Source organism: Lepisosteus platostomus, chromosome 1, assembly GCF_059453375.1.
Source record: "Lepisosteus platostomus isolate fLepPlt1 chromosome 1, fLepPlt1.hap1, whole genome shotgun sequence".
NCBI lineage: Eukaryota > Metazoa > Chordata > Actinopteri > Semionotiformes > Lepisosteidae > Lepisosteus > Lepisosteus platostomus.
This window is the reverse complement of record NC_142611.1, coordinates 53,299,039-53,322,632: the sequence shown is the minus strand read 5'-3', so window position 1 is coordinate 53,322,632 and position 23,594 is coordinate 53,299,039. Positions and strand designations below refer to the sequence as shown.

The window sequence follows — 23,594 nt, the reverse complement described above, 5'->3', positions numbered from 1 at the left end:
TACCAGGAAGTATATGGGTATAAATTACATTTTACCATGAAAAGGAGACCTACTCTACCTAAAGAAACTCATGGCAGTAATTGCTGCCAAAGCTGCCACCACCTAGTACTAATAAAGGGGTCAGAGCACATATGCAATAAACACATTTTAATTTGTTTATCTTAATTCCAGGTCTTGTTGACATTTATCCTCCTTCATATAAAGTACTATAGTATCTAGATCATAGTTTTGAATAAAAACGTTTATTAGAAATCATATACATTATTTGTAATTCATCACAATGTGTCATTATTTGTAGATGGTGAAAACCTTTGCAAGACTGTTTATATATAGTAGCACACAGCTTGTGGAAGTCTTCATAATTGTGATGAACTAAATAATCGTTCTTAACAATAATAATAATTCCTTACACTTATTATACTTATACTGTCAATACTATACAATACTTATATTGTCAAGATTGTAAGCCCCTCCTCTTAAGGGCGCTCCAGGTCTTTCTTGTCTGTTCATTCTTTGCACCTGCCTCCTGTTCCAGGCCCTCCCTATAGAAGCCAGATGCTCTTACCAATCCGGGCTCAGCTTTGGAAGATGGACGTCCGGAAGCCCACCTACCAGAGAGTCCAGGAGTGGCCCAACAGTATAGGCTACGGTACGGTCCCGTTACCCCTTTTTATTTCTCCGACCCTTCACCGGAACCCGCGTCGGCTTTTAACTTTTGTCTCATCTGTCATGGATGGATTACCCGGCTCTGGACTTTTGGTCACCCTGGATTTCCATTTGGACTTGTTTGCCTTGGCCACACCCCCCCAAGTACCAGTGCACCGTTGACACACACCCCTGTTCATCTACCAGCCCCGATCCAAGTCTTCTTTTCCCCGTGTTTGTTGCACTTCTTTCTGGATTCTATCAACTGCATAGGGTACTGAAAAACGCTACATGACATATATAGTGCTTTTCTAGAAACTCCACCCAAAATACTGTACAGATAATGGGGACTCCCTTCCACCACCACTATGTGCAGGACCCACCCGGGTGATGCAACTGTCTTTCTCATCAAAAAATGACACCTGTGCAGTTAGTGTCTGTGCAAGGGTCAGACAGTGAAGTGTGCTTTCATTTAGCATTTCTTGGAATATATCACCTGCGATTCTACATAAAGAAGAAAGATAATGTCATATTTTATTTGTGGTGAAAGAAAATCCCATCTATATGTAAATGATTTCAAATTAATTTGCATAAACTGAATTGGGTCCTCACAGTATTTAGTCAATGAAAAGCAATTACTGTCAAATAGTTTCTTGGATTTTTTTTATTTTACATCCATAAATTTCTTGAAATTTCTTGACTTGAAATCTGAATTTCAGTTCCAATAAGATATCAAATATCATTCACTCTCATTTCAGTTTTGAATGACATCAAACAAGCAATTTATACTTATTAAATTATAGACAGTCTTTAACAAATTAATTATTTAGTGTTTATTTAATATTCCTTTCTTTTTTTATTTTATTTTTTTGCCTCAGAAAGCAATCACCTAGGAAACAGAGAATATTAATGATTTGTTTAAATTAGATCACACTCAATAATTATTTCTTTTTGCAATTTATCATGCATAAATTACCATGCATGGATTCTGGAAATAATTTTAGTCAAAGATATTCCATTATCTTAGACATGTTCTGTCAATCCAGAATTAAAACTTTCTGTAACTGCTTAAAATTTAATTTAAAATTAATGCAATTTATTATTTAGATGGGTACCAACCTACTCAAAGTGAGAATCCAAAAATAATAAAGAAGTCAAGGAAAATATTCATGAATGTCTTGCTTTCTTTGATGTGCTAGCTTAGATGTCTTCAAACTAACCTCTACTCCACCTAGCAGTTTAATAACATTTCCCTGTGTAGGTATGTACAGCTGCCTGTAAAATAAAAAGCTTTACAGATACTCTGTTCTTCATTGCTTTATACTTACCACTGATGCTGAAAATCCAATGGTTAACATATCTTTAACTCCTGGTAATTTCCTTTAGATGACAATCTGTTGCACTGTAGAGTAGATTAGTTGTCTCGATTTTACGTCAACACTTTTTCCTGGTGCTGTCATTGTTTTTAACCCTTCCCATAAAATAAATAGAAAAAATAAAATTGTAAATGGAGAAAAAAGGTAAGTAAATAATTATAATAAAGTGAACTTAGAGCTTCACAGTTCTTTATTTTAAATAAAGCTTAATTTAATTAGAGAGAGACACTTTAATTTCAATCATTTTTCCTACGTTGTTATACTGTACATGATAAGATATAATGAAAATCTTTGCTTCTGAATCAACAGACTTTTGATCCTAAATTATTTTAAATAAACGTAAGAACATGAAAAATGAAAGGCAGAAACAGACTTGATTAAATATTCTAAATAGGCACCATGGTGGCTCAGTGGCTAGCATTGCTGCTTCACATTGCTGGGGTCCAGGCTTTAATTCAATACTTAGGGGGCTTTGTGCATGAAGTTTATATGTTCTCCCTGTGTTCATGTTCCTCTGGGTGCATCGGTTGCTTCCCACAGTCCAAAGGCATACTGGTAGGTTAATTATCTTCTGGGAAAATGGCTGTGAGTGTGTGTCTATGTCTGTCCTGAGATGGACTGCAGTCCAATCCAAGGTGTATCCTGCCTTGTGCCCTTTATTTGCCAAGCCTTGATAGGCTACAGCTCTCTTATGACCCTGAATTGGATGAAGCAGTTAGAAAACAGATGGATGGATTGAAGTATTCTAAATCAGCTGTAAGGTTTCTGTTTATGGCCAGATACAACACTTTGCAAAAGTATTCAGCAACTTTGGTTGCTTTAAAGTTTAGAGTTCGCAGGAATTACACTTTAAAGCAACCAATATTAATTATATACACAGAGTACCCCCAAACATTTAAAGCAAGAAACAAAAATATGTAAATAATCAATATGAAGGAAAAATGCAAAGTCATAATAGCATTAGAATTAAAACACATTCTTATGAAAACCTAAATTAATGTAAGTGCACAAGATTACCTTAACAAAACATAAGATTGGGTGAATAATAGAGACTATTACGTCTGAATGCGATAATATTATTATCGTATTATTTCAGAATGAAAACACCTATCTCTGTAAGATACCTCAGTCAGGTAGTGCTTTTCAAGCAAGGCATCAACCATGAAGACCAAAAAACTTTCAAAACAACTCACAAAAGCTGAATAAAGACACGGATCAGAAGAAGAAGATAAAAACATTTCCAAAATGTTTCCAAGATATTAAAATGTTCATAGCTCTCTGAGCATGGTGAAGTCAATCAGTAAGAGGTGGACGTCATCCAGACATTGCCTTAAATAGGTTATCCCTCTAATCTGAGAAGATGGGCTAGGAGGAATCTGGTTATGCAACAGGCCAAGGGCAACATTGTAAAAGTTATAAAGTTTAGGGGCTGAAATAGGAGAAATTGTTCATGAATCAACAATATTCCAATAACTCCACAAAAGGGGCTTGTATGGAACTGAAACAAACACCATCTCAGATCCCACATAGTGTGGATGTATCATGGCAAGAGGTTTTGTGGTCAGATGAGATGAAATTGGAATTTTCTACCCAAAATAGTATAGTCAACACTATCCCTACTCTCAGGCACAGTGGTGGCAGTATTATATTACAGTTAAACATCTGATCAGCAGGGACTGGAAAGCTTGTCGAGACTGATGGGAGCATTGATAGTGCAAAGTGCTGGCAAATCTTTGAGGAAAACCTGCTTCAGACCTAATCTTTGAGATAAATTCACCGAGCTGAATGCGATTAAGACTCAGACTACAAAACGGCTGTCCAAGCAACTACAATGAGTTTGTGTAAATCAGCCGAGAAGAAAATAAAAAATTGCAACAAGCCAGACAGTCTTTAGACATTTACCCAAAAGTTCAAAAGGACTCGCAGCTGTAATCATTGACAAAGTTGCTACCACCTCATATTTAATTCATTGGTCTGAATTCTTATGCAATCAACATATTTCAGTGATTTCTCTTTAGTTTTTGCTATTTTTATTGTAATTTATTGTACCCTTAGAACCTTTCACTTTGAGTATTCAAAAAAAATTAAATAAAAAAAATATGCATGCATCATTTTGTAATTTCAAAAAATGGGACACGATAGGAAGGGTCTGAATATCTCTCTAAAACACTATGCATACTGAATATACATTTATCTTCCTTTTTTCACATTTGAAGGTTCTGATATATCTACATATTAAAATTATCTCAATAAAAAAAGGCTTTAGTACAGAGAGCTGTATGGCCTTGGGAAGATGGATTTTGCAATCATCTTTGTTGTGCATTGCAATGAGAATGACTTAGGAAATCAATGACTTATTGGGACAGCTCTAGTGCATACTGGTATTACAAATACACTGACTAAGCAAAAGTAAAATGACTCTAGCTGCATGTGAATATTATACTGTTACCTTTCTTTAGCCTATTTAAAAGTAGTGGCAATACAATTCATGTGAAAAAAGGACATTCTCATTTGTATGGGAATAAAAGAGCATCATACACAGAAGTGCCATGAGATTGATTTATAAATTGTAACATCTTCAAGATTACTTATTACAGTATAAGTCGCTTTAAGGGATTTTGTGGTGCCTTGCCCTCTCTCTAACCTATGCCATGATATGTTCCTAGAACAGGCAATGGCTAAACAAAACATTGAAAATACTTAAGATCAGATTTAAGTTAAGATAAATGTTATTTTAAGATCAATTTTAGGGACACATTTCAATTCAGAAGCTAAAAACTATACCTTAAAAATTGATAATAAACCAGTTGTTAATATATTTATAAAGTAGTATACAGTAGGTGGAATAAACTACCTTCGCAAGTAACCCAATTTGGATTAGAGTTATGACTGTAGTTCAGGCTATATTTATGATTTTGTGACTAACATGCTACTTATTAATAGCTTGGTTATTATCACATTTTTGTAAGGTTATGAAGTTTTAATTAAATCTATTATATTAATAAGATGTTTATAAATGGTATTTTAGTTTGGTCAAATTCTAAATACTTTGGTGCTAACTCATATGGCTGAGGAAATTATAGGACTGGCAGAAGATGGGATGAAAAGAGTGGTGCTAGAAAAGATATGCACAGAGGTGTATGCAGCCAGGGATTATTTATATGTAGGGGAACATAAGTGTGAAATTATAATTAGACCTCCTCCAGACATCTAAGTACTGTTTCAGTAATTCCGTCAAATGCTGACAATGCCGAAATAAGGGAAGAAATATAAAGGTATAGCATACTTAATACTTTGGAGTTAACTCATCTGGCTGTGGAAATAAGCACCAAAGATCAGCACCCTTAACACCAACACAAACCGAGAATGATTCTGTTCAGCTACAGTATGAAGTTTCACAGGAACCAAGCAGAAACCTGGCGTGGCATGGAATGAAAGAAAAACACATTTGATGCAGGCCATGAAGTGAATGAGAAGAATGAATGATGCAGGTGATGGAACGTAAGGAAGGGCAGATGGTGGCAGTAGCTACTCTAGGTGAGGTTGGTTGGATGCTCACACAGAAAAACAGGGAGGACAAATTGGGGGAGGGAAATGAAATCTTTTGTAGCTATTTGAACTAATAATACTTTATATTGCTCTGCTCAGTAATCAGTTTTGTTTTTTATTTCTTGTAAATAAGTATTTAAATGTATAAAACATCAGTTTGCACTGTTGTATTATTGTTTATTTTAAAGAACGGTGTAAAAAAATAAATGTTTAGAGCTGCTACTGAGACATTTCTTCAGGAAATGTCAGTTTGATTTTACCTTTACTATGAACCATACTTTTTTGTATAAACAAAAGATCAGATCTAACATAAAACCGCGCGCGATTAACAACTACATTTACTGTACTTGATATAGGCAAGAGTTAGTGTGGACAAAAACATTTGTAAAGTCATGATAGAGTGTCACGAACAGTTCTTTCCAGGCCCTATGCAGACAACACAATCCCGAATAGTGAGGAAACACTAGGAAAAAGTCATGCAGGAGACGGGTATGGAGACAGGGGGGCGTGTCTTAGGTGTGCAGGTGTCTCACGAAACGGAATTCAATGAAGAGCCTCGAATGACATCTGCGTCTGGCTTTTAAGGGGGAACTGAAGAGGGGCTGGAATAAGGAACAGGTGCGTGTAATGGGGCAGAACAAGGAAGGGCTGGAGCGCCCTTAAGAGGAGGAGTAGCAATCATGACATAGAGAGGGTAACCCCAAAAAAGCTCAGAGCAGAAAATAGTTAAGCACGTATGTTTCTTCAAGAAATCTGTAAATTATGCAGCAGGTAGCAGTGTATTTGACAGCTGTAAAATGAAGTTGAGTGATACTATAGCTCATCATCAGAACCCTTCTAATATCTTCAAATGTCAACTGGATACAATTTTAGTGACACAGTAAATTGACTTCCTATAAAAAAACCTTATTGAGTCCATATAAATGTAAATGTTGTGATTAAGGCAAACATGGGACCAGTTTTAATGAAATTCAGGTTCTCTTAACAGCCATGATGTACAGTAGCTTTTAAAATGTTTGCTGATCATGCTTCATCAATACTTGCATTCATTTTTATTTAAATACATTGTGTGAGTGAATGAAAGCTCTTCTTGATTACTAAATGTAAACATTCTGTAAAATAAATAGCAAATATGAATTTAGTTCAGATAACTTTACTTTTCAAAACTTTTAATTCAAAATAATTTTAAGGGTTTGGATTTATCTGCTTTATTGTCATTTTCCCCTCCAGTTTGAATTAATCAATTGCAAATGAACTCTACTTAATGTTATGGTACTCATACCAGCAGGAGAGAAATAAAAACAATTTTTAAGCTATCCATCTTTTTAGATACTATGAACAGCATGGTACTCAGTACTCAGTACTAAATATAGGGTTTATGCAGCACCCACTAATAACAGTGCAACTACGTAACCATGCAGCAAACAACAGGGGCTGCTGGCATGTGGTGTGGCAAGGCAAGGACACCTTGGCAATATTGACCTACCTACCACCAGTGGCGGTCAGCCAATTGTGTTTTGCTGCTAAGGGAATCCTAGATAGCCGAATGATGACATTGCTTAGACCTGAACTGATGATGAGACTTTAGAACTTTAAACTTTAAAATAAGTGATTTTACTGAATGTGTCACACTGGAAATAAATGTATTTATCAGCAGTACTTGACTCAAAGTGTGAGAAAATTTTACTGATCAATTAAAATGTAGAACAAGGGTTTAAGATATTTATTTTTGCTTTATAATTTGAAAGATATAAAAATGTATTGCTGTAGTCTTTAACTGGTCGGAATACATTTCCTAAAAGGATCTACAGGTATGTACATTACATTATTTGTTAAGTAAAGTTTGGTTTAGATCGTATTTTCTTTCTTTATTCCTGTCATTTGAAAATGGATTACATTTAAAAAAGCATTCCAATAATGCAGCCACAGTGCTTTCCGTCGTGAGCCCCCAATCCAATACGCATTACCTAGATACTCAATTACTGGAAGCAGAAATGTTCAATCATGTGTGCAGCATCTAGGTAGGCCAGGGATCTATCAATAGCTGCTTCTATACAAAGATACATTGTAAGCTCTTGACTACAAAAATAATCTTCTTCCTCATTCTCATCAATGCGTTATAAACACTAATCTACACAGATTAGTACACAGGGGAGCAAAAACCTGTTTAAAAACATAATGGAAGAGATTCTATTAAAAAATAAACAAGGAAAAGGAATACTGGAAGTAACAAATGAGGTTTAATTCTATGAAATGCATGAAGACTTCAAAGGTGAAATGTTGCATATTTTGCTGTCTTACATTACTTTGCAGCATAGAATTAGCTTCTTCTTTTTCTTTTGCAACCTGCAACAGCTTATACAGCTCTCCCACTCTACACAAATAAGTAGAAGATTATGTTCTAAATATTTGACATATTTCCCACACCATAAACCTTTTCACTTTCCTTAAACTCTATGATTTAGACCATTGTGAACTAGAAATATAACCCAAGGACATTTTTCTCATCATAAATAATAGCTTGCATCTTGTTTTACATTCAGATTTTTCTGAAATATTCTGTGTTTGGGATAGCAGATATTTTAATGTATACAAATTAGGTACAATTACCATTTTTTGTAAGATACTATATATCATTTATTTATATTCTACACATGGGTACGATGGATGAGGTTGTCTTGTCTTGATGTCTTGATGAATGCATGAGCCATACACAAAAACACATGAGCGTAAGAATGTTTACAGATGAGAGGAGGCCATCTGGCTCTTCTAGCTCATTTGGTTTTAGTCGCTAATTGATCCAAGAACCTCATGCAGCCATTTTTCAAAAGAGGTCAGTGTATCAGCTACATCAACATGGCTGACTCCAGACTCATACAGCCCAATGTGTGCAAATTTGCCTCCAATTCTGTGTTTAATGCACTCTAAAATACTCAATTTCATTACATAGATATGAACAATCGGATACCAATCACTAAATTCAAAATAATATTCATGAAAGGAGTAGAAAAGCACAGGTACTAAACTCGTCTTTCTGTTCTTTCAGGGATATACTAAGATGAACAAATGTTTGTATCAAATTAAACACAATTGCTGTTCAGATGATTTTGCATTCTCAAGGCCCTCTTTATGTCAAGCTTGATTGTTTTTTCTATCTTGTCACAACTTACGTCAAAAGTTGATCTATAATAATTTTTACTTGTCCTTTGTTTAATGTTTCTCTTTGTTGGTACTAGAAAGGTCTATAGGCTAACACTGCAAATGTCTTTGAGAAATTGTAATAGATAATTACTGTTTATTATTACGGTTTTGAATTTTCTTGTCAAAGTTTGATGTGAAAGTTTTTTTGTTTATCATGATGTGGAAGAACTTCCTCTTGTACATCCAATTTTGAATTTAGAGCATGCCATTTTCATAACAGTACTCATTAGAATACCTAGTATTTGAATAATACTATTCACATTTGTATTTGTTCTGATACCATATAATCCACCAAATTAAAAATGATAACACAATACACTTTACTTTTATATTTCTCCATCACTACTGTATATTCCAATTATAATTAGCAAACACAAATGATTAAAATGACCACATTTAACAATGACAATACAGAGTCAGGACCTCAGTTTTACATCTCATTCAAAGGATGGCACCTTTTTACAGTATAGTATCCCTGTCACCATACTGGGGCATTAGGACCCCCACAGACCACAGTGGGTATTTCCCAGGAGGTCTCCCATCCACATACTGACTAGACACACCCTTGCTTAGCTTCAGTGGGTTATCAGTTGTAGGGTGATAAGGCTGCTAGCAACTGCATATCACATTATCTTAACAGAATTCTGTTACATATATTAATGTTTCCTGCACTACAAGTTGGCTGCAGTATAACTAGATTTACATCAACGTTTAGGTTAACACTGCAAGACATACAGTAGTTGTCTAATAGCAAAACACAAGAAACTTTATAAATACTTTATATTAATTAAAACTGTGCAAGTGATTTAGAAAGTCCCATAAAAATGCAGATGTATCCTTTAATTAGATTATATTCTTGGGAACCTCCAGAGTCCAGTTTTTCTTTGGATATGGAGACAACCGATGGAGTTTTGGATCTGAAACAAAGGAAATGAAAGGGACTTGGGAGCGAGAATGCAAATGATCATTTCTTGCAACAAGAGCAAGGCTGTTTATCCATCTTCGAAACAACTACTAAGAAGTTATTGCATATAAACTGCAAATTGAACTGCAAACACAAGCTTTTGCTGATATTACCATTTCCCTGTTGTGTTCATTGTTTTACTTTGAAGAAGAATAAAGGAGAGCTATAAAAAGTAGCCATTCCGTTTAGAAATTCACCATTGTGAGGGTAAAATACATTTTTATAAACTGTCCATTACATAAAAACAAATAATAAAAAACAGTCCATGCTTAAGCCTAGAGGCTCCACAGGCTAGATACTTTCTATTTCCTGCAGTGTTAAGTAAACCAAATGTGTGTGATTCCCTCCTGAACAGGATGGAAGTCCATTACAGGGCTTTCCCAGGTGTGCTGGTGCCTATTTGTACTGCAGGATGAATGCAGGATGGACTGGGGTAAATTATATTGTTGAAGGGTTTATATTTAATGTCTCCAGCAGAAACTTGAACCGCTCAATGAATTTCCCCACTTGAGTCCAGAGCCCTAACCACTACTCTGCACTGCTGTCTTGAACAAAATATCCATATTATTCATAAAGTACTAATCTTCAGGGAAAACAAGTAAACTTAATGCTTAGAATTATCCATATAAATGCCAGCCAGTGGGTGGTTCAAACTGTAAAAACCCTGAGCTGAGCTCAACAGTCCAGACATCATGAGCTAAAGCCATTATGTCAGTAGGTGACAGTGACCGGCTTTTCACAAGCCACAGTACGCACTTGTTTTCTGCCCCACTGGGGGTAGTTAGTTGGCCAGGGCTTTGTCAGCCCCACGTGAAACAGAGACCTGTCTTTCCAGGTGATTACAAGCTGACATGAGAAGGAGATGTATCGCTGTTCCAATTAAGTCTGATATTCTCTCTGCGGACAGAAGGTAGATGCTCAGCTATGCTCCAGACAGAGGGAAGAACCAATCATGAGCCCATAAAACGCTTAAACTAAATAATTTTGTAGAAAGGTATCGGTTTTGTTAATGGCAGTTAATGTTGTTTGCCAATCAAGTCATTTTTCAATAAAACACCACATTATTTGCCTTTTAAATTGGCCTGGCTAGCTAGCCATTTGTATCACTAGTTCTTGATACAGGAAATTCCAACATTTCTCTTCAGCTAAAAGATTTTCATCCAACTGACTGAAATGCTCAGACCACTGAAATGTGTTTTATAGATGAAATTTTCTTTTAGTTTGCCCAAGGAATAACTGAATTCATAATAATGACTTGTTCCACATTTCATGTTGAAAGTGAATATCTTAAGCAGATAAGAGTGCCTAGGGGCAAGTCAGTGCTCTCAGCTATCAGTCAGACTTCTCTGAATTTCTACCATATCCACAAATAGTCAGTGGCTTTCACTAGGGAGTACTGTGCTGTCTCAAAACACATTTGCACCCTTTGAAAATAGCCTAAAATATATATAAAAAAGTCCCAATTCTCTATAGCAGCCTATAATTGGGATATTTCTGTATAAACTTTGAGTCATCTATAAGTTATTTTCATAAGGGGAATGATTTGTTTTTATTTTTTTGGACAAACAAAAAAAGTTTCTTTCAGTCTTGAAACAAATTGATAGAAGGTCAATGAGCATTGATATTCTTCTGCCAAAGTGCTTAAGGACCTATGACAAAAACGTAAAAAACTATTGTATTAACTATAAGGGGGAAATGAATCACAGAATAATGAGACGTCAAATTATGTGTTTTTCATTGCTCACATAAATTCATGAGCATAAGTAAGTGCTGGAGACACTAGTGAGGGTTCCCAAAGAAAATAAATAGTAAATAGTAGTATACTAAATAGTAGCCCTGAACTAACTTTCACAATAAAATGTCATACAGTACATGCATTGCAACACAACAGAATACAGCTCCTACTGTAGCTCACGTCTCACTAAAGTTCAAGAATGGCTGCCAGGGGAAGAGTATTTTATGTACCCCTAGCATTCTGAATGTTACAAATGACATACAGGTTCATGCTAGTGGAAACAGCCATAACAAAGATCTCCAATGCTAAAGTCAAGCAACGAGCTCAGCAATTCTAGGTTTGAAAATTGTAAAATTATCCTCAGTGTGGCAACATGGGTATCACTGTATATGGTAGAACATGTCATTGTTTCTGTTGAGAATACTACGATGTAGTTCATCCAGTGCATAGTATTTCCCCAATGAGCCCATTGTCATAAGTCAACCAAATTAACATAAATACACCTTTAAATAATTACAGCAAATCACTTGGCTAAAACATCTACCAACTGAACAAATATAAGTTTTAGTTTTACTGTAGTAAAAAGACAGCAATGCATACAACTAAAGACAATATGATGCTTGGAAACACAGCAAAGAGTACAGAATATAAGTCAGATTGATGTGTTTTGGAATACTATATACAATTCTGGACTCCAAAGCATAAGAAGAACAATATTACTCATTCCAGGGCTATAGGATATGCTTTATAGTGACAGAGTGAAGGAATATAATGTTTTAATCTTTACATTTGCTGTGAAAGATGTCTAAGAAGACATTTGATTGACATTTCCAAAAGCACAAATTGAATATACTATATTCATTTCAATATGGCAATATAATTACATTGGAAGATAGTTCAAAGTGAAGTTCAGGCAGCTGAATATGAACATAACAGGAAATATTTCTGCACTGATACAACAAAATTATATTTGACACCAAAATTCTAGCTTTACTTATGCTGGCGTCACACTACACGACTTTTCCTACAATTTTCAGTAGTAGCCTTCATTTACATAATCGTAAGAAAATCACAGCAAGTTGTAGAATGTCGCAGCGCACGCCCATTACCGTCAATTGTGTAGTGTGACACTCCCAAGCAACTCAGTCATAACGCAGTCTTAACAGCGAGTGTTTTGGACTGTGCAAATGGAGAAGAGAGTCGTCGAACTTTGGTGCCAGCACAGATGTCTATTCAATGTTTCGTGCTCGTCATACATAATAAAATCACTTTCTCACCTTCAATTCTAGCTGAAGAAAAGTCAAACCGTATTGTTCATGACCAAACAAATGTGGTCTACTCCACGTTTTTCGGTGTATCCTCTTCTTTTCTTTTTCGTCACAAAGGAGAGCAAAGGCGACAACTACCTGCTTGTTCCACATATTGTTTACTTCGTGAGGTGCTCCTCTTCTTATTCCAGTGTGCTCCACATTGATTGGCTGCCAAAACGAAGCAACCTCGCGGTACTTCGCGGCACAATACGAGATTTGGAACCGTCACGAAAAGTGAGGGAATGGTGTAGTCACCCACTGCGGTTCCTAGTCGTATAATTTGACACCCTCTAGGACAGAAAAGGCAGCGAGATTCAGCAACTACAGTCGTTAAATTTGACATGCTCTTTGACTAGAAGTCATGTCGAGTCATGTAGTGTGATGCCGGCATTAGTGTATTGGAAAACGGTTAACTGATAGAGTAAATTTGTGCTTTTGTTCTTGTATTGTGTAATTTAAAATTTGTCAAATGTAATGAAAATAAAATTCTAGAGCTTTCCATGAAAATAATTCTACAGCTCATACAAAACTCTAAGACAAAGACAGTTATTCTATTCAGATTTTGCTAGCATTACCACACTATACTATACATACTGTATGTGTGTGTAATTCTGTCTTAATGCCATAGCAGCTACAGTATTAGCTATTAGTTTAGGCTTTGAGCACAGATTAAAATCAATTGTGGGTACAGCAGAAAAAAGTATGTAGAAAGTTCACAGAGACCCTCTCAACATCTCATTCTCCAACATTCTCATGGTCTTCGGAGGCCCATCTGGTTCTGGCTCTGTCTTCTCCCAGGAGCTTTGCGGCAAGACGCAGGGCTTCAGGAGATTTAGTACACTGCATTCTTCTCCGTCTCTTTTAGGGCGCACCACATACACAGGTGGGTCTCCTTGTTGCCCGACCACCCTATAAGGTTCCACTTCCCAGCACTCAACAATCTTCTGTTTCATCACTCGCTGATTCTCATTTGCCAGCAAGACTCAGTCACTTGGTTGTAACTGGAACTCCCAGACCTTCTAATTTGATATCTGCCTTTTATAATTCTTGGCCTGTTCATCTGTTCTGGTTCTGGTTCTGTTCATCTGTTCTGGTGTTCTATTGGTCTAGTCGTTAAGTTTCAGCGCTCTCACCGATGCTGTTTTAGCTCAGGAACTACAAATCACATAAACCCAACGGGCAACATCTTGTCAGTCTCTTTGACACATGTTCCTAAGCTGCTTGCCTGTATTGAAGTCCTGCAGGTCCCTCCCAGTGCTGGTAGCTTCGCCGTTGGTGTTCACAGATGTGCACAGGGAATGAATTCATCTACCTTAGGATCCTTTATTTAAAGGTTTATTTTCTAAAATAGTTAGAAAACATCACGGGAGTGTTTCCAGAGGTTTGTACAGGAGGGCACAGAACAAGAGTACTGCAGCTGATGGCAGGGAACTTGTATAGATCGCTGAAATGCTCATTAAACATCCCAGGTAGGGTTAGGGTTAACATTCACACACTACTTAGACAATTTGTAAGCTCAGTACTGGATTTTGGGGCCCAAGTCAGGTTTAGGATGAGTGATTTTGTGCTCCAATCTGAAATGTTTTTTTTCTGAAACTCTCTAGGGCCTGGATAGCGCTGTGCACCGCCCGGTATTTACTATATCTGCCTGAATGAGGACGCTAGCCATGACTCCTCGTTACTTGGTTACATATGTTTATCATTGTAGATGGGGAAAAAAGAAACTGGGCTTTCACTGTGAAATACTCACTCAGTGTTTATGTTTAGAAAAATTATAAGACTTAGTCATTGATCCTGAATTAGTCTCCTGGGATGACTTTGCCAATGACTTTTGGATTTAAAATAATTACTGCATATCAAGTCTCCTTGTAGTACCCTCTGTTAGAAACAGACAGTTAATTAGCCTTGAAGGAACAAGTAATAGGTTTATTCCATGCTGAAAAAAAGAAGAAAGAAAACACAACATTTCGGCTGTGACGTTGTGTTTTATTTTTTTCAGCATGGAATAAGCGTATTACTTGTTCCTTTGCAGCCTACGCATGCTGACGCAGCTACCCACCTGAACCGTTAATTAGCCTTGACCTGTTTTAAAATGACATTTTTTCATGACCAAAAATTAACCTTGCTGTATTTCTTTAATATTATTCCAGTGCAGATACATGATTTCTGTCTTAGGTCTTATCAATGCATTGCATAATATTAAAGTTATATGTTACTACACATTTATTTATCCTAAAAATATATCTATCCTAACATTTTGTGGACATTGTTATGGCATCACCACATTGTTTGGATGAAGATGTTCATGAGCTTGCATAAATACTCAAATTCTTTCTCCGTGTTAAGTGCCACCCATTTATAAAGAATGTTATTCCCCCACCCCACCCACTGAAAGCAATACTCTGCAATCATCTGTTCTTCATTTCAGGGATCTATCACTATGGTTACAAATGACTTGCCCTCCTCTGATGTCAAAACAGCCTTCATAAGAGCATATTTATGCCACCTGAACATTTTTTGCTATCAAACTAATCCCATAATTCAAGGGATTTGAGGACAGAGAGGTGTATATTACTTTCAGAAACTGCTATTTGTTTTCCTGAACAATTTTTTATTCTGCAAACAAGAACAAGACTTCCTGAGGGTTTTGCACTACTTTTAAGCAGGCAGTGAGGTTGTGCCTCCATGTATATCTTTACATCTTTATCCTACATTTGCAGGCTGGCAAGACTATTCTGAATCTTCATGTTGTCACATCCATAGGTGCTACAAAGAAGAGTAAGCTAATTTTTATGGGTTCTTTGAAGGAGATAATCACAATGATATTAATCTGTGATCAGATGCTGGAAAAGTATTGCACTTAAAATCAGTAAGCACAGAAAATGACAGCTATTCAAACTAATGGAAAAGTAATGGCTGGCATGGAGAGATACAACAGAAGGTCCTTTGCTGAGATAAGGAAGCTATCGAAGTGGCTTTGAATTACTGCAATAGTTTAAAGACTATTCAAAAGAACATTTGTTGGAAGAAGCATGGAAAAGTCTCAATTATATGTACTACCTTCAGTAGAATATGGTGAAGGATCAGGGTTGCTTTTTGGAGCACAGTTCAGTGATATAGCAAAGGCACAAAGTACAGTAGTTTCATTCTCAGATAAGATGCATGCATTTTGTTTGAGAATCTCAGTACACTCATGAATGTGTCTTCTGGTTGAACAGTTTGTTTTTCAATATCCTAATCCTAAAAATACTGTCAAATGAAATTAAAATTACTAAAAAATTATTAACCAAATAAAAACATTAAGTTTTATGTGCTTAATGTACTTGAGATGAACTTTCAGAATAGTTAAAAAAACAACATTGCAAAAACATATTTTCAGAGATGATTAAGAATGGTACAAATAGCCTGGTATAATTGATAGAATGCCTCAAGTATATGCAGCTTTGATTTCTACCAAAACGGATTTCTTCCGTTTAACGTCAATACATTTTGATCCAATCAATTTTACTCATTCTTTCTTTTGTTCAGTAAAATTGTCCAGATGGCTGTAATGTAAGAAACTGGGACATTTTTCCTCACTTTGCTTTCCATGGAGACAGTCATTTGGCAGGACAAAGTAGTATATTCTGCCTCAGTTATCAACATCAGAAATATTAGTTTAGACAGTTTCCTTTATATATTCATTTCTTTAACAGACTTATATTGAAGAGTGAGGTTTTGTTATTTAATAAGACAAATTATAGGTTCCCCCTTTTAAGGTACAACAAATGAAATTCATTAAAAACGAAAGTTTCATTTAAGTATTTAAAATTAGGATACATGCAACCAATAAGTATATACCTTATAATTAGAATCAAAACCAGATTTATACTAATTTGTGCAATGCATATTAAATACAACATCTCCTAATCCTCTGAATTCCTTTGCTGAAACACAGCATTCCTAAGCATAAGATATCTAAAAATGAAATGGCTGTGTAACATACCAGATGTTTCCTTAGGTTAATAGAATAGGTATTACACTTTAACTAGATGTACCCTATATACAATAAAGCTTTTTTGCTTACCTCTCATTAATCTAATGTATATCTTTTTTTTCTCTGGATCATAAGCTGACTAATCCTCCCCTATCTTGCTGAAATTCACATCCATGTGTACTGTATATCTGAAATATGTGATAAAAACTGTTTTGTCTTTTCTTTTTTCAAGCACAGATCTTCAACCTTGTAAAAGGATGAAGAAAGAGAGATAACACTTACACGTCCACGGCAGCATTTCATTAGGACCTTTGGTCTTGCTGAAACATGATTCAGCAATAAAAACAGGATCATGCAGACAACCAGGGGAATATTTTAACTTGAATTCACCAAGGGGTGTTTGGAATTTTGAGCTTTAGATTTTAAATGAAAAAAAAAAGTTTTACATTTTCCAAATTAACTCAGGGGAGAGTGCTTGTCACCTTTTATGTCTGTCCCTAATAAACAGATAAATTACTTCCCTGTAGTGGCTTTGATGCAGTCTTAATGTTCAACCTTGAAAGTCCTTCATCAGCAGCACTAGGAATTGTGGACTGCAGTGTAATTTCACAGATACACCTTTGCTTCCCCCTATTGACTAAAGCCGAGAACTCCACTTAAATAGATGGGAGAGTGAAATTTTCTTTTCAGCATTAAAACTGATTTCTAAAGAGAAATATAATAATTGCTTATATATTCTGGGTTATTTGTTCTTAATAAATTATAATATTCTATCATCATAAAGCTCTTTGCTAAGACACGTTTGAGCCATTCTATTATAATATGAAAGGTAATAGTTGGGACAATTAAATTCTAGGAATCTTGATTCTCAATGTCTGTTTTGCAGGCTGTGAATGTTTGTCACCCTGTAATACAGTGTTTACATTAGATGACTACAGAATTTATTCCACATTTTCCTTCTGCCTTATCACTGTGACACTATCTTTATATTTAAAGTAATGTAACATTATCTCTGTGAAAAGATCAGACAAAACATTCTGCAGGTTATTTGCTTAACTCCATATTTGTATAGTACAGTTGTCAATATTCTTCCAACATAATTGACCTAACCATTACAATCTGTTGATTTTCTTGCAAAATGCACACAATAATGCACTTTAAATATCTGTGAAATTTGAAAGGCCAAAATAAATCTATAGCATGATCTCATGATGGACTGTAAAAGGAAAGTACAAGAAGTTTACTCTCATAAAAACAGCAGACTCATCTCTTAGATGCAATAAAGTACCTGAAGCAGCTTGTCGATCAGATTTTCAATCATTAACTGGTTCCAGAGAAGTTGAAGTAAAGAAAGTAAAAGCCTCTCTCTCTACGGTGAACTCCTTGGTACTGTGTTAGGTATCTGATCTGGAAATCTCCTGTAGTCAGCTCTAAACAATAGTGTCAGAAACAATGTTCCAATTCCTACATAAAAAGATCTATAGGAGCCACTGATTCTGAAGAGAACAATAATTTGTTCCCACTAGGCTAATTCTGAAGCCATTTTCTTTTTTTATGTTTGGCATCTTGATTTTTCCTCTACTTATCTAGTACCCACTACTTCTCTGTTAAGCCTTAAACGGGCCAACTTCATCAGTGGGGCTACACTTTTGTATTGTTCACACTGCTCAGCAGTACACCTCACAGTGCTGCAGGACAACTGTGTTTTTGGAATTCTCACACGTGACAAGGAATTTATTTCCAATTGTTCACAAGGAAATTAGTGTAGCTGATACTTGTTGGACCAGAAGCAGGTTTTGAGGCCCTCTTGTGGCTTTAGGCAAAACATCAGCTCTCCTTTATGTCACGTTATCACGTGGGGATAATCGATGAAAATTATCAGTGGCATTAATTAGCATTGCCAAAGCAATAACTATTATAGTAACACTTTAAAACAAACATTTATTATTGTTATTATTAGATAGACCTACTCTCTTTTTCTTAGGCTCTGATGGGAGATCACATACTGGTCTAATAGCTAATATATATTGAGTCCCTCCTTGCCCAGTAAGATTGTTAGCTGTTGTGATTCTGGTAGGTGTGAGAATTCTGGGATTAGATTTTTCTTTTTAGAGAAAAAAGTTTCTCAGAGTAAGGTATTGTTGTTCAGTTTGTCCTGTAATTTGGCCTCTGATTTGTTTTGAAATATCGGTGCTTTCCTGAGGCTGATTTATGTCATTGTGGTTCAGTGCAGTGAGCTTGAACTGACCAGGTGGTTGAATGGGCTTAGGTATAGTCAATATTTTATTGCTCTCTTCCATATATTTGCATATATATCAGACCAGTTCAGCTATACATGCATTCTTTGGCATTTGTCTCTGCACATGAAGAATGTTTTTACAGAACTCTTTGTGCATGGCTTCCATATGGTATGGTGTTTTGTGGATAATTCTGGTCCCTCACTTGAAACCACACTTCAACTACATATAGGATAATGGGTTGGGTTGTAATTTAAAATATTCTGAGCTAGATTTTTATGGAGGTCTGAAATTTTAGAGCCTCTTTTTAATGGCATAGAAAGCCCTGCCAGGTGAAAGCTCCCTCATGAACTGACCTCCAGACAAGCTTTCCAAGTTTCTCTCAACCGAGTCTCAACCTGTGGCCAGGTTATCATGTTCAGAGACTTCAACTATGCTGCTTTGGAAAAGGCAAACCAGCTCTTCCCTTTATATGCCCCAACAGGGCAGCCTCCTGGCACAGTTCACATGAGACAAATACTGGACAGGCTTCTCCATGACTCCTCTCTCTGCAGGGCTAAAACCTCATTAGGAAATTCTTCCAGGCCAGACATGTTATTTCTGATTGGATAGTACAGTCAATTTTGACATTTTAAAACTGAAGAATTGAAATATTTTTCCAAATGAAGATTTATATTTATAACGCTGATTTATTATGGTAGTTGAATACTTAATATGTTTGTACATTGAGAGTAATTGTACAGTGTGTAATATTAATACTGTCCCCAGGCTCTCTCCCTGTCTGTGTGTCTCATGGAGAGCAAGCTGGGGTATGTGAAAAGATAATTCCTAATGCAAGAAATTGTAAAGGGTTAATAAAGTAATGTTATTATTATTATTATTATTATTATTATTATTATTATTATTATTATTATTATTATTATTATTAACCCAAGTATTGGAATCAACATATTTCACCCTGAATGTGCTAGCTGTTGTAATCCCGGCGTGGTCAAACAGCTATTTATGTGTGTTATGACAGTTTGATTTATATTTACTCGTATTATGGTTTAATCACTACATTTTATTAGATTAATAAGATTGTATTGTATATTTCACTTCTTTAACCTATGTGTGCATTTTGTTATTTGATGCCTAGTGACTGCTGTATAAAAGTACTGTGCAAAAATCAAAAAGAGGTACTGGATAAATAGTTGTAAACCGGGTTCTACAGAACCATAAAGGAAGTCTGACATTAGGTCACTTAAAAAACTAATAGAATATTCGGGTAGGTAGACTGACATGAGTCATGTGATTGGATGTAAGAGTGATAATGACCTTCCAACACCTTCAATAAATACACTTTACATTTTTCATGACTCAGAATTTGGAGGTGGTCTATAAGTATACAGGAATCTGTAAGTATACAGTATCTCTGTTTAAGAATAGAAATGTTTAGATCTTTCAACCTCTTAGTGTCATTTATCATAATGCTGGCTGCTGCAAAGCTTGGAGGGGCTACACCTAGTTGACCTGACTACCCTTTACAGATTCTTAGCAGTCATTGTCTGCTGTAAGTCTTTGCCCTGGAATGAGAGGCCTTGGCTGGCTAAAGTTATTGTAATACATGGTGCAATTAGTTCTAGTTCTTAGCTGGTTATGTAGTGTGAAAGATAATTTTCAGGATATAGAAATATGGAAAATCTTCAACTTTATTTTGTGAGGCTGTTATAGAGGAAACTAAATTGGCTTTCACCCCCAAGCATCATTTGAATAGATTGTTACCTCCAAACCTGAAGGTCTTTCAGCATGATAAGCTACAGAACACACTTGTTCTGGAACTTAAACATATTTTTTGTTTACCTTAATTCATGCTAAAGCTGATTTTCTTAAGGTACAGCAGGTAAGGGAATTTGAGCAATATCTGGCAAACTTCCTGCTTCTCTGACCTGACTTCTGTTTTGACACCCAGGAATACATGTTTCTGCTATTGACCTGGGTCTCACAGTCCTCCTTTATGTATTTGCTGGCAAGTCATAAATTAGTACCATATAGTTTAATTTAACCTTCTACCTCCTGTTCCTCTTAAGTTATATACTACTGCTGTACTTTGTTGGCTCAGTTCAGTTTACCTCACTATCTATGTGCCACATGCTGCAGTTAGCGTGTGGTTGACTGGGATCACTGTCATCTGATCGTGTTCCTGGTACTGTCTACAAACTCTACAACAGCAACTAATACTGAAGGTGAGAGATTGCTTTACTATTCTGTAGTGTTGTGATGGTTTGAAATTACTGGAACAATTAGAAATTGGAACAGTAAATTGTGAGAATACGTTTTAAGATAGTAAGAATCAATAAAACTAAAAAACAAAGCTGTGCTATCTGAACATTAGTGTGGACTTCCTATATAAAAAGATTCATATTTTGCTGACTTTGTATTGAGTGAATCAGCGGTGCTGTTACCTATGACCACCTACATCTAAGCTCAGTTTTAATTCATGATGGGACACATAGTAAGGTAATATTGGATGTTTTAGGAAGATACCATTATACTTTCGTGCTTATTGGCATCCATGTGTTTCTTTAAATTCCAATTATTATCCATCTGTTTAAACTCACAACTCCAGCCTACAGTACTTTGTAATTATTAACCAATATGGCAAAGCATCAGGTAAAAGATATTCACATTAATTTACAAGATTATTTATCTGAATATAAGCTACATAAACATTTTCAGTTTAGGCTCATATCAATTCATAATAGTGAAACACTATTTTTATGGTTTATGGTTACTAATTATTTGTTGATAATTTGTTGGTTACTGATTACTTAGCCATTCCTGTCCTTCTGGGCTTTAGTGCTGTTTTGATTGGTTAAAATTTTGCTGAATACGTAAGAGAGTGTTGTTGGTATTGTAACGCAACAGGGGCTCAGGCGGGCGCCCTTGCTGCATCTGGTCGGCCCCATCCCGACTGGAGGCTCGAACCCGGGACTTCCGCGTCTCTCTGCAGCGACCTAGCCCCGTGAGCCAAAGAGAGATCTCTCCACAGCCCAGTAGCTGTGGTCCTGCTATCACAGGGAAGGGCGGTGACGTCACCCGCTCTGGTACGCCGGCTCTTACACACACTGCTTGTCGGCCGTAAGCGTTACAGTATTACTGAAATTTCTGTGTTATGGGTTAAATGTTATCTGACTGATGGAAAACAACTTATGCAAATCTGGTTTACCCAGTGTCTTTGCTTTTGGTCCCGTTCTTTTTAGTATACACATTAAACAGTTTTGTCAAACTCTTCCATGTTTTCATTTTTATGCTCAGTAAGATGACAATAAATTTATGCTCACATGAGACTTATCATTAATCAAGCACTACCTGTCTTCTGTGGCTTCTTAAATGTTTAAAAATTGTATGCAACATTTTCTAAGTCCCAACAAGACAAGACCAACTGTGGGTTGATTGGAAATTCTTGTCATTTCTACAACTGTGTCAACTTTAGGTTGACTACCGATAGCACTGAAATCAGTCCACATCAGGGTTATCAGTGTTCAAGTCAGAAATCTTGGACTCATCTTTGATTAGAGTTTTGTATTTGAAGCTTTTTTCTGTCTTCATAAGATTCTACATCTTCATTGGTGTCTCTCCCAGTCTGAAGTAGAGAAGCTAATGCATGCAGGCTAGATGATTATAATGTAGTGTTTGCTTGTGTATCTAAAAATGTTCTTCACAAGAAATAATAATTCAGACCTCAGCTGCTCTGATCCAAAATAATTCAAAATACATGATCATTTCTCACCTGTTTCACAGGTTTCCTTGGACTGACTCTCTTGTGGAATTCAGTATACCTCAGCTTTAATGATTTGAATGATTTGACCTCTGAAGACATAATCAAACTGTTCTCCCAATGAACACCACACTCATGCACTCTTTTGACTCTTCCATCACTCTTCCATCACTTCCCCAAAGAAAGACCTGGACCTTGGGAGACCATGCTTTGTGTTCTGCTGGTCCAAGGCATCGAATCATACAACTTGCATTAGAACTTAAAAGTCAGTCAGCACTTTCAAATGATATCTTAAATCTTGCTTTAATAGTTTGGAATTTATTCTGTGTATTGTATTAAAATGTGTTTCACAATGTTGTGTTCATTTATTTTATTATAAACAGCCTGAGATAATGTCATGAAAAGGTGCTACATAAAATACAGACATCATGAGTATTGTTAATAACTACTAAAATCAACAAATGAACCAAAAGGCTCAACTGAACATATTTAAACATATACTGTATAAACACATCTGTGGAATAAAAAAAATTGCTTCCATATTCCTTTACGTCATATGAGTTCAGTTCAGGTAGATTATGCAGCAGTTCTGGGAAGACTACATACATTTTCTAGGTACATGTGGCAGAGCAGTTTATTGAACTGCCTTGATAAACCATAATGAACGACTGCTTTGGTTCCTTGAACTGCCTGGACAGGTGCCTCATTTTCCTTGCAAGAGCAATTAATTAAACATTAACCTGGAGTGCAGCCTCTAGCTACAATGGGATGTGAAGCAAACTTTATTTCACTTCAGCTTTGTATGCAATTAAAAACAGTGTGAAATCAATGTCCTGTGTGC

At 36.0% G+C, this 23,594-nt stretch overlaps 2 long non-coding RNA genes across 2 annotated transcripts; one reads left to right on the top strand and one right to left on the bottom strand.

The window, feature by feature from the left end:
- Window positions 1-7,790: 7,790 nt before the first annotated feature.
- Window positions 7,791-12,888, bottom strand: LOC148678133 (uncharacterized). The gene is made up of 2 exons (XR_015941256.1): window positions 12,748-12,888; window positions 7,791-9,688 (listed from the first exon to the last, which is right to left on the bottom strand). It is a non-coding gene; the product is annotated as an uncharacterized LOC148678133 (long non-coding RNA).
- Window positions 12,889-21,095: 8,207 nt separating this feature from the next.
- On the top strand, window positions 21,096-23,106 carry LOC148678132 (uncharacterized). Its single transcript, XR_015941174.1, has 2 exons — window positions 21,096-21,218; window positions 22,777-23,106. It is a non-coding gene; the product is annotated as an uncharacterized LOC148678132 (long non-coding RNA).
- Window positions 23,107-23,594: the final 488 nt, after the last annotated feature.